Here is a 12,948-nt window from a genome sequence, read left to right as displayed (position 1 = left end):
GGAGAGTCTGATTGAAGTGAACCGTAAGGACCGGGGACGGGCGGTGGCCCGCCGGTACCAGATCGGGGAGTGAAGAGAGGCCAGCACCATTCGGCAGGGCCTACGGACCCCGACCAGGCTAGGAGTCGCCGTAAAACCGGTCAAATCCGTTAGCGAAGGGAACCTCCGGAGTTTCCCAGCAGTCAAGACCTGATTGGAGGCAACAGCTCACACCGTAAAGGGAAACACAGTCACCGCCAAGGCTATAGTTTCCAGGGCCAGAGCCTGCGGGCAAAAGGGGCTCCCTCAGCATCCATCCAAGCTGGGGAGCGGGTTACCGGTGGGAAGCCATTGGAACCGTACACACAACACAGGTGCAGGGAAAGCCAGTCACCATCAACCTACCAGGAGGAGAACAACCGCAGCCGCCTGTGGGACCCGTCCATCCAGCCGTTTGGTTGACCAGAGACTCCGTGTAAATTACTGGCTGAGTGAGTACCACCGTGCCGTGCGGCACAGCGCTGCCCCTGCAACCCTGCACCTCACCAGGCCCCGTAACCCGCCTGCCATCCCCAACCCTCACCGGGCCCCGGGACAACCAACCCCCCCTACCCACGGAGAGGAGAACCAACATCCAAGCTGCTCCCTGTCATCGCTCCCGGGATCCCCGTCCAGAGCAGCGGTGGTGTCACAACCTCACCACAACCGTGGGTGGCGTCACGGACAATATCCCTAAACCAAACCAACCCCCCTTTCACTCACAGGTGAGGAACGCCGCTCGAGACCCCGGGATCCGGCCCACCGCTCGAGCCACCACCGAGCAGCAGCAGCAGTAGCCGGACCCGAGCAGTGGGTGAGCGCAGCGCCCCTCCTCTGCCCGCGACACATGCCCTCCATATTCCCTCTCTTTCCAAACTGAGGCTATTGTTTACAGTGTCCTTTACACTGTGTCCCCTTATACTGCCCAGTCTTTATACTGTGCCTTCATCACACTCCCCCTCCTTGCTATAACCTCACACTGTCCTCCCATTCTGCCCCCTCTCCATTCTGCCCCTCTCCACTTCCCAGTATTTATTCTGTGCCCCTCACATTCTTCTCATCCTTTACTGTCTCCTCACTACCTCCTGTGTGTCCATATACTTTTCCACCTCACTTCCCATCCTGCGCCCTTGCTCCTTATACCATGTCACTTTATTCTGTGACCTCAAAATTTCTTTCCAGTTTGCTCCACATCCTCTCTGTCCCCATGCATCATCCCTCATCCTTTGTCCCCATGCATCACCCCTCATACTCTGTCCCCATGCATCACCCCTCATCCTTTCTGTCCCCATGCATCAACCCTCATCCTCTCTTTCCCCATGCATCACCCCTCATCCTCTCTGTCCCCCTGCATGAAACCTCATCCTCTCTCCATGCATGAAACCTCATCCTCTCTCTCCCCATACATGAAACCTCATCCTCTCTCTCCCCATACTGTGTCCAAAGATACTTCCCCTCCCCATCCTCTCTTCCCATCATACTCTGTCCACAGATAGTTCCCTCCCCCTCCCCCCATACTGTGTATATAGATATTACCCCCTCCCCACCCTCTGTCCCCCCAAAGTGTGTCCACAGATGGTTCCCATTCCCCACCCTCTGTCCCCCCATAGTGTGTCCACACATAGTTTCCTCCCCCACCCTCTCTCCCCCATACTGTTTCATAAATACTCCCCTCTCACCCCATAATGTTCATCCTCCGTGTCTTCAGCTCCACAGTGGAGCACTTATCAGCGTTTCTCTGCCGCCTCCACGCTGGGACGCTGGCTTCTGGTTCAGCAGGGTGATTAGCTGACCTGATCACATGAAAGCAGTTGCGCTGACCTGGAAGTCAGCACCAGGGATCACCTCTTCAATTGTCCTCGCGTCTGACAGATACAAGGACAATTGAGCAGTGGGAGCAGCGCGCTGCACTTTCTATGAGTGCGGCTATCAGCATGACAGCCACGCTCAGAGAATAGCCGACTCCCACCACAGCAGACTTCCACACCACCGCATCAAGCAGCCCGACAGCGCCCCAACAGCTCCCCCCTAGATACGCCTCTGGCTTGTGCCTCCGCTCCACATATGGCTACTTTGTATAGTTTACAAATTAGCCATGTGGACAGAGCCAGAGGTGCTCTTCAGATTTTCCGGTACGCCGTAGCGGCACGTACCGCCGCAAAAAAAGCACTGGTTGCCGCTCTCTGTGATTGTCCTATGTAGCAGAGCTGGATGCGTCGTGAGACCTCATGTGGATTACGTCGGACATGGAGGGGTGTTTTAGGGATTAATAAAGTGGTGAAAGAGGGGGCTTTTTTGTGTTTTATTTCAAATAAAGGATTTTTTGGGTGAGTCTGTTTATTTACTTTTACTTACAGCTTAGTGATGAGGGGGTGTCTCATAGGCGCCTGCCACCACTAAGCTAGGACTTAAGGCCACTTTACACACAGAGATAAATCTGCGGCAGATCTGTGGTTGCAGTGAAATTGTGGACAATCAATGCCAGGTTTGTGGCTGTGTACAAATGGAACAATATGTCCATGATTTCACTGCAACCACAGATCTGCCAAAGATTTATCTCTGTGTGTAAAGTGGCCTTTAGTGGCAGCTATGGGCTGCTGCCATTAACTCCTTATTACCCCGATTATTACCCCGATTGACACTACATCAGGGCAATCGGGATGAGCCGGGAAAAGTCCCGGGACTGTCGCATCTAATGGATGCGGCAATTCTGGGCGGCTGCTGGCTGATATTTTTAGGCTTGGGGAGCTCCCAAAAACGTGGGTCTTCCCAGCCTGAGAATACCAGCCCCCAGGTGTGAGACTTTATCTTGGCTGGTTATCAAAATTGAGGGGGACCACACGTCGTTTTTTTAAATTATTTATTTAATTTACTGTACGATATAGACCCACCCACCGACATCTGTGATTGGCTGTAGTCGGACAGCTGTCACTCAGCATGGGTGCGGGTCTGTCTGCAACCAATCACAGCCACTGGTGAGCAGGGAAGGAGTGAATATGTTATGAGCCTAATGTGCGGACAGCAAAAATGAAATCTCATAGATTTTGCTGGGGAAGGAAATTCATGCAGTTTTGAGACTAAAACTGCACCCAAAAAATACGCAAAACACGGCAAGAAAACGCAGCGTGCGCACATAGCCTAAATGTTTATGTTTTTATACCATGGGTGACATATATACAAGGATGGGGATAATATACAAGGCAGGAGGATCATTATAAACAAACCATAGAAAAATGTCCCATTAAAATGTAACTTTTAATAAATACTTTAAAAAGTCAAAGACCATCTCAATCACAATAAACAGAAAAAATTAATTAAGATCCTGCAGAATGTATAATAACACAAAAACCCAGGTGGGAGAGTTAGAATGTAAACTGGACCTAAATAAACCCTAATAGAAACTCTCCCTACCTAGCAATGGAGGGTATGACGCCCTAAAGGTTCTGGTGCCCCCATTCACGGACGGGAAACCCTATATAGCCCTGTTCAGCTCTGCAGAGATCAAAAAAGCACAAAAATATACAAAATACCACCATCTAAATAGATGTAATGTCAAAAAACTTATCTGAAGAATTTTTAAAGACAGTATCCCAAAAATAAAACAAAAGACCACCATCCAAGTAGATGGAAAGTCAAAAAAACGTATCTGAAAAAGTTGTGTCCAGAGGCAGCGTCCCGATGCGTTTCCTCCCAGGTATAGCCGGGATTCATCAGGGGACAGTCAGGGGTTCTGGGGCCAATGTAGCAATACCCCTGAAAGGTCAGATAAATGGTGAAAGAGGGTGATACCATTTATCTGACCTTTCAGGGGTATTGCTGCATTGGCCCCAGAACCCCTGACTGCCCTCTGATGAATCCCGGTTATACCTGGGAGGAAACGCATCGGGACGCTGCCTCTTGACACAACTTTTTCAGATAAGTTTTTTTTACTTTCCATCTACTTGGATGGTGGTCTTTTGTTATATTTTTGGGATACTGTCTTTAAAAATTCTTCAGTTAAGTTTTTTTGACCTTACATCTATTTAGATGGTGGTTTTTTGTATATTTTTGTGCTTTTTTTGATCTGCGCAGGGCTGAACAGGGCTATATAGGGTTTCCCGTCGGTGAATGGGGGAGCCAGATCCTTTAGGGTGTCATACCCACCATTGCTTGGTAGGGAGAGTTTCTATTAGGGCTTATTTAGGGCCAGTTTACATTTTAACTCTCCCGCCTGGGTTTTTGTGTTATTATACATTCTGCAGGATCTTAATTAATTTTTTCTGTTTATTGTGATTGAGATGGTCTTTGACTTTTTAAAGTATTTATTAAAAGTTACATTTTAATGGGACATTTTTCTATGGTTTGATTATAATTTTTGTTCCTCTCCTATCGGCTGCGGCCTGGTTATATATACAGGAGAATCATTACCAGGATGGTGCGTCTTATAGTCTGAAAAATACGGTAAGTTGCACCAAAACGCAGGTGTTTTTTCTGCCAGAATGTACAGATTTCATGCAGAAAATGTCTGCAGTAAATCTGTAGTGTGCGCACATACCCTAAAGCTCCAGCATGTGTAATGGGGACTGTTTTGGTCATCTGTGGACCTTGGTCACCACCTGTCTGTATCATAACCTTATTCTGCAGTGCTAACCTTAAGCATTATACATATTGGAGCTTTATGCTGACACTTCAATAAAGTTAAAATTCATTATCTGATTTGCAACTCTTGGAGTGCCGTAGTTATTTTCTTCCAAAAGTAAGGATTAGCCTGATATAAAAAACATTGGGTGGCATTTATTTTTCAATTATTGAACATTCTGCACAGGAAGAGGCTTTCATTAACTTGTAACAATAGTATTGCCCACTGTCCAAGTGTGATAACAAAATATATAGTTTGTTTTTAACTAATACCTTAGTTGATCCAAAAAGTTTTAAGCCACATTTCTCTGTGTGTGTTGCAATCTCATTAAGGAAGACACCCTGGAAAGCAACAAATGTGCACTTTGGTTCACCTTACAACCTGGGAAAATACAATGAATATCAGCCTTGGCCCAGACTATCTAGTTGGACTTTGAAACTGTGCAATTAGTATGGGAAGAAGCAATATATGATGAAAGAGTATATAATTGCATATGTTTCTAAGAGAAAAAGGGAAGTCAATGAGAGCTTGCTAGGTCTGAATGGCATGCTAACAGCAGCATATCAGACGAACAAAGGAAGAGAAACGGAGCAGAACAAGCAGGTTTGGCAGAACTTCAAAAAAGCTCATGAGACTCTAATAGATGAAAAAATAGCACTCAAGCTGCATTACCAAAAGATCCATTACTTTCCGTAACAAGTCAGGCAAATTAATGGTGAGCCTGATACCTGTCAAGATGGGGCCACAGTCGTAACAATAAGAGTGAAAAAAAATACATTGAATATGCATCTAATCTTTCTGAAAATGTATAGAGAATTAAAGAAGGGCATGAGATTAATCAAGGTAAATTATATGAAGTGGCCCTTAATAGTGTAGAGCTACCAAGTAATAAACACAGATTGGAAACACAAAGTATTTTGGAACAGGTGCACATATTGGCTTGTTGACCCTTCCTGGCAGATAGCAATAGGTAATCATTGGTTTGGAACATTCATTTGAATCTACTCCAAGTATTCCCGCTTAATAAATGTATTCTCTGTAGTAGCGGTGGTATAGGCAAATCCTAAAGGGCACAATTTGATTACAAGCAGAGCAGTGCCTTATGTTTAAGTTATGGGATTAGTCACTAAAAGACCCACAGTTTAGAAAGCAAAGTAACTTGACGCTCGAGTAAGAAAACCAACATTAATGTTTATTTATGAAAATTTGTAGGTTGCAAAATGATTGAATATTTCAGGGAGTGAAAGGGAGAATGTAACAGAAATGCTTCATTGGCTCTTAGTGCAAAAAGCAACGTTACAAACAATGTTCTCCAAAATCAAACTTATTGGTCAACTCGTGGACAACACAGAGGCAAAGAAACGTATTTCCTTAAAATTTAACTAAGATGTCAAAGAAAATGTACTCAGTCTTTGAAAAGAACTTTCATTTAAAGCCCTGTAACATAAATTATTAGGTGGAAGTAGTCTTTTCTCACTTCGTGTGGACCCTGTAGCTCCAATATCTCTGCCTGTACGTTCTAGGTAGGTATAAAGAAAATCTCCACAGTTGCTAAAACGTTATTTTAGTGTAAATCAATATTGAGACATAGCTTAAAGCTCCTGACCCCCACTATAAGGTTGGAGATAAGTGACTTGAAATATTTGAACCTTTCATTGTGAGCAGTCTTGCACTGACTTTAGTGAGGTCCGAGGTCTAAGGGATTCTTTCATTCTTCACCCGCGATCTTCCAAAAAGAGTTGTCCAGGGAATTCATATTGATGACCTATGTGAATGATATGTTATCAGTATTAGATTTGTTAGATCAGTTTTAGATTTGTTGATTTATTAGAGGTCTCACAGCTGAAATTCCAAACAATGAACCTTTATTAGCTTTGGCAGTGGCTGAATGCAAACATTGAACAGAACAGCATACTTTAAAGGGGTTAACTGGGACGTTTATTAATTATATGAATGGGGTTAAAAACTAACAGGCAGGTAATAGCTAACTACCTACCTGTTCTGCTCGGTACTGATCTCTACCACCTTACAGCCATTATGGACTACTCCTGCCAATGATTCTCCTGCTTCTGGTGACATTACATCGACACAGCAGTGTTTTCTCTTCTGCTTTGCACTCTTGACAGGGCATCTCTGCCAATGTCATGCTGACTGAAAGTCAGCTCTCTGCAACCTAACTGTCAGTCAGCATGATGTCTCATGAACAAAGCAGAGCAGAAAAGAAGGTGCTGCTCTGTTGACAGGAGGTGGAATGAAGCAGGGAAAATCAGCAGTTGAGCCTGCAGAGATTGTCTCTTTGCAGAACAGGCAGGTAGTTTGTAATTATCTGCCTGTTCATTCTTATCCCCATACACATAAATAATAAAAGTCCTGATTAACCCATTTATTCTGTAAGGACAGCTACCAGACTACTGCAGAAGATTTAAAAGAAAAGCAATAAGCCTGCAGTTCTTTTTATTTAGCCCATAGTTTCCTTTAACTGTTGAGATTCGCATGGCATGTTCCTTAAAGAAGTCACTAGTTGGCAGTTAGACGCATCTACAATAAGGCACAGAATAGTGGTTAGCTGAGGGTGAAAGCATGGATGTGATAAAAGAAAGACAAATTCAAATGGAGTATTGTAGGCAGACATCCAGACTGAAGGTCACACAGAAGGACTCAACATTAGGGGACAAATCCAAGAGGCAAGACAGGCAGGCTAAAAGATATAATCCCAGGCTAGCAGCAGCAACGATAGCAACAGTTATTCAGGCAAGGGTCAGGAGGCAGTATATAAATATAGTCACAATCAAAATTATTCAACCCCCACTGCAAATTACATTGAGCAAAATTTATATTGGGTTACAGAGCTGAGATTCCTCAGGAACACTGCCAGAAGCTGCTGGTATCCGGCTATTCATCATGGTTATAGCAGGTCATAACAGCCAAATGTGGTCTATTAAGTACTAAGGACACTTGGCATGAGTGAGTTGAAGAACCATATTGTTGTGTTGAGGTATTCAAATTGTTTTCTTTAACTTGGTTTATTGCAGTCAGAGGAAAGTTTGTAAATTTTGCAGAAAAATGTATTTTGCTATGGCGGTTAAATAGTTTTGATTATAGCTGTAGGTGACCATCAATGATGCTAAGGCAATACAACATGCTCTTTGAGCGCATTAGAGCAGAGAGAGAGCCGACTCACTGTATATTATTGGTTGTTTCCAGTTACATGGCTTGGAGGCCTTTGGGCCATGTCAAGAACCCAATCATACACCTTCAGGGACAGGGATGAGTGTGAGAATTGCTGAAGTTTATCATTTGCTAAATTCCCCGCTCACTAATGATAATGGGATATTTCTGTTTCCCAGTTCAAATAGTAATGCTTAAAAGTGCCAGCAGGAAATGTAAGCATGCTGTATATGCTCCACTGGAAAGTATAAAATCTGGAATATTAAACTATTTTGCTACTAAATAAAACAAAAAGGGCAGTCTAGTTAGTGGTTGAACCTTAACATGACCACTCTTGCTTACTTAAAAAGACAGACTATCTACAGTTGATAAAGCAATGGATTTTTCTTGATAGTTACTTTATAGTTTGTATCCACAGAGCATTATAAAATGACTTTCATCAGTCCTATAATCACAGAGTTTGGTGACTTGAGAGCAGAGATGAGCAAACCTTAAGCCCCCGTCACATTTAACGACTTACCAGCGATCCCGAAAATGATGTGACCCGATAAAAATTGCTGGTAAGTCGCTGGGAGGTCACTGGTGAGATGTCACACAGTCAGTCCTTACCAACGACTCAGTAACGATACAGGTCGCAGTAGCGACCTGTATAACCATCTCTGCTGTCATTGGGACCCTGTCACACAGTGTCAAACATAGCGATGCGTCCTGCCCACCAGGACATGGCCTTTGAAGAAAATGATCCAGGACATTCAGCAACGACCGGCGACCTCACAGCAGGGGCCAGATCGTTGCTGGATGTCACACACAGCGACATCGCTAGCAAGATCGCTGTTGCGTCACAAACCCGTGACTTAGCAGCGATGTTGCTAGCGATGTCACTTAGTGAGACGTGGCCTTTAGGCTCGAGGCTCGGAAAATGAATTGAAAATCACCCTGGTGATTATTGCGCTGTGCTGGTGTCTGAGGGATTGCCTGCATTGTGCGCGCTGATGGAAGTGTTTATTCCTCTCAAATTTGGCTTACATTCAGCGTTATCAGATGTCTTGTTCACGGAGAATTAAAAAAAAAACGCCGCCCACCCACCTCCAGAAATGTTTAGCTATAGACCAAAAGCAAAACACTTCCGGAGGTGGGTGGGCAGTGTTTGTTTTTATTCTCCATGAATAAGACATCTGATAATGCTGAAAGTAAGCCACATTTGAGCCAAACAAACATTTCCTACAACACGCACAATGCAGGGCATCATTTAGACACAAGCACAGCGTGATAATCACCATGAAGATTTTCAAGTCATTTTCTGAGTCCCAAGCCCAGGGTTCGCTCATCTCTACTTGAGAGTATATTGTTGGGATGCATTGTTGAAAACATCTTCTAGAACTGACCCGATGGCAAAATTTATTACAATTCTGTAAAATAAAGCAGATTTAGTACAAATGATGAATTTTTAAACAGAATCTTTCAGCAGGATTTCACACCTCAAACTACTTATATGTGCATGTAACTCTTTCAAAGACATGTCCAGCAATTCCTTTACATGGCCAGTCAGTTCCTCTGTTACTGAGAAATCAGCGTTAGAATTGATTTGCATATGTCTATGGTAGATTTGAAGCCTCTGTCACTCAAGCTCTATTTCCCACCCAGTGCTGCCTCGCCCTGCTTGACTGACATCTCCTTTACCTGAATTCCCACAGAGCATTTGTCAATCTCTGACACCAGCATTTATCAATCTCTGACAGAAGACATTTACAACCCACCAAGACGTGGATGCATCATGCTATGCACTCAACAGCACTACCATGTTGTGAATGCAGGGTGCCGATGGGTGGCATGAGCATTGGCAGTCTGTTGGGAGTCTGTTGGGAGCCTGTCATGATGATACGCCTGTGAGCATTAGTTTTTGGCTGGTGTTCATAAGTCATAGTGAATTTTCAATATAAAGTAATAAGAGGCATACTAAACATCATATATATATTAACATAATATCAATTTAATTAATTATCAACAATAATAATTAAATTAAGGATCAGCTTGCACACAAAAAAACAATACCACACACAGCTCCATATACCAAAAATATTAAAAGTCGTGACACAAGCAAGATTTTTTTTATTTCAGAATTTTTTTTACCAATTAAATAAAGCAAAAATTGAATATGTTAAGAGAAAAATAAAAAAAAATATTGCTCTTGTAAAAAGGAGAAAAAAAATGAAAATGCAAAAGCAGAAAATAGCCATGTTAGGCAGGAGTAAAAAGTGAATTGGAAGAATAACTTCATTTATTTAGCATTTTTTCCATAAAAGTCACCAGAAGTATTTCACTAAGGGTACGTGCCCATGATGAGTGTTACTTGCATTTTTGACGCTGCGTGTTTTTGCTGTGTCAAAAATGCAGTCTTTTACAGTACAAGAAAAGTGGATGGAATAAACCCCTTAATAACCACATGCCATACTGGTACGTCCTAAGCCATTGACGTATAAGCACCTGTGGCTGCTGTGGGCAACTGGAGATGATTCCTGCACATCAGCTCATTTGAACAGCTGAAATGTGTTCCTCGCAGGTGCGGGTGGATCAAAATGTGACAGCACGATTTAAATCCCGCGGTAAATGTTCACTCTCCCGGCTCCATTGGCGGCGCTGTGTCGTGATCATTGTGAGCCGATGGTTGCCATGGTAGTACAGGGTCATGTGATGACTCCTGTAGTTCACATGACTCACTTCGTGTAACAAGCGGCCGAGTGCTGCCTGTTATAGGGAAGATGAGCATTTCTAGTTATCTCAGCTATGTAGCTGTGATCAACAGAAATGAATGAACGATCAGACTGCTGACCCTTATAGTCCCCTAGGCAGACCTGTAAAATAAAAAAAGTTAAAAAGTTTTAAAAAATGTAAAAAAAATTAAAATATCTACAAGTTCAACTCACCCCCTTTTCGCCACATTGAAAATTATAGGATTAAAAAATAAAAAATATCCACACATTTGGTATCATTACATTCAGAATCACTTGATCTTTCAAAATATAAAATCAATTAATCTGATTGGAATATTTTTGTCGTTAAGCCGTTTACCAAACGCCAAAATTATGTTTTTTGGTCGCTGCAAATTTTGCAATAACATGCTATCAAAACATAGCATCTGTGCAAAAATGGTACCATTAGAAACGACAGCTCGAGACGCAAAAAATAAGCCATCAGTGAGTCAAAGATCCCAAATAATAAGAACACTACGAGTCACGGAAAATGGCGCAAAACGTGTGCCACTTTTATTGGACAAACTTGTGAATTTTTTTTAACCCCTTAGATAAAAGTAAACCTATACATGTTTGAGGTCTACAAACTCGCACCGACCTGAGGCATCATACCCACACATCAGTTTTACCATATAGTGAACACCGTGAATAAAACATCCCAAAAACTATTGTGCCATCACACTTTTTTTGCAATTTTTACGCATTTGGAATTTTTTTGCTGTTTTCAAGTACACCATATGGTAAAAATTATGATTTCATTTAAAAGTACAACTTGTTCCGCAAAAAACAAGCCCTCATGTGGCAAGATTGACGGAAAAATAAAAAAGTTACGGCTCTCGGAAGAAGGGGAGCAAAAAACAAAAACGCAAAAACGGAAAGTGCCCCGATGCTGAAGGGGTTAAACTCACCTGTGGTGTGTTTTTTCAAGCCATAGCATGTCAATTTCTTTTGCTTTTATGCTGTGTTTTTAGTGCAGACTTTTAAAACCCTTTGAAATGCATTAGATACGGAAAATACGAAGGTAAAATGCACGTGTTCTTAGTGCTTTTCCGCAGAGTACACGCAAAAATACCGCATCTAAACAAAACATATCAGATATCAATAAGGTTAGTTAAGGGCTTATTCAGACGATTGTTCCGTTTGCACTTTACATTCCGCCTGAGGAAGCGGGTAACCATTTTTTAACCCTGCGAAATGTACGTAGGGGAGCTCCTTGGCACTGAGCGCTTTTCCCCCTGTGACCCCAGGTGACCAGTGACCCTTTGATATGTAAGTTATATACTATCTCCATAGCGATTTATATGAGCCACTGTTTAGCCTTAATATTATTAACATCGCTGTGTGTACTTTTTTGTGTATCATTAGGGTCTTTACAAACATCGGAATATCCCTCTCACCCCCTATTTTATTCTAATTTATATGATTATCTATATATGATTGTACTATTTGAAATAGAAAAATTATTATTATAAAATAAGAGGGACTCTCATTAACCATCTACATCTTCACCTGGGTTCCTCTTAGGGGTTACTGGTATCTACCTTATCCTCTCTAGTTTGCACTTTATGATTGTGTTCTTGTAATAAGCACTTTGCACTTTCTTATGGTGAGATATTTATACAATAAAAATTAATTGCTGTAGCATTTACTCCTTGTCCTCCAGTTTATTTCTGTTCTGTAATTGCGGACCGTGAAACAAGTCAATGGGTCCACAAAATCCCTGGAAGCAATGTGTGACTTCCTTTGGGGCCCCTGCAGTCTCAGTCCCGCTCCCGCACCAGCCCCAAGGCTGCTTGCACTGCTGTACGTCAGCATCTGCGTTCACAGCAGTGCGAGCAGCCGTGAGGATGACGAACGCCGACATCAGGAGGTTAGATTATTATTATTATTTATTATTAAAGCGCCATTTATTCCATGGCGCTTTATATGTGAAAGGGTTATACATAATAGGGACAAGTACAATAATCATAAACAATACAAGGCACAGTCTGGTACAGGAGGATAGAGGTCCCTGCCTGCGATGGTTCACAGTCTACAAGGGATAGGTGAGGATACAGTAGGTTAGGGTAGAGCTGGTTGTGTGGCACTATATCAGACTGAGGGTTACCGCATTTTGTAGGCTTGTTGGAAGAGGTGGGTCTTCAGGTTCCTCAATAAGATCATTGCCTGCTGTGATGATCTCCGCTGCACTCCTGACATCAGTACTCGTCACTGACTTCCATGCCTGCTGTATTCTCACATCAAGTCTTGCAAGCGGCCCGACACTGTGACTACTGGTGACATCACGTGCAGCTGGCAATACTTCACTATGAACGTGGCGGACAATGGAAGGCAGTGGCGAGCGCTCACGTAAGGAGTGCAGCAGACATCATCACCTCTTGACGGCAGCGCTCA

Source organism: Anomaloglossus baeobatrachus, chromosome 1, assembly GCF_048569485.1.
Source record: "Anomaloglossus baeobatrachus isolate aAnoBae1 chromosome 1, aAnoBae1.hap1, whole genome shotgun sequence".
Classification (NCBI taxonomy): domain Eukaryota; kingdom Metazoa; phylum Chordata; class Amphibia; order Anura; family Aromobatidae; genus Anomaloglossus; species Anomaloglossus baeobatrachus.
Note: the sequence above shows the minus strand (reverse complement) of the source record.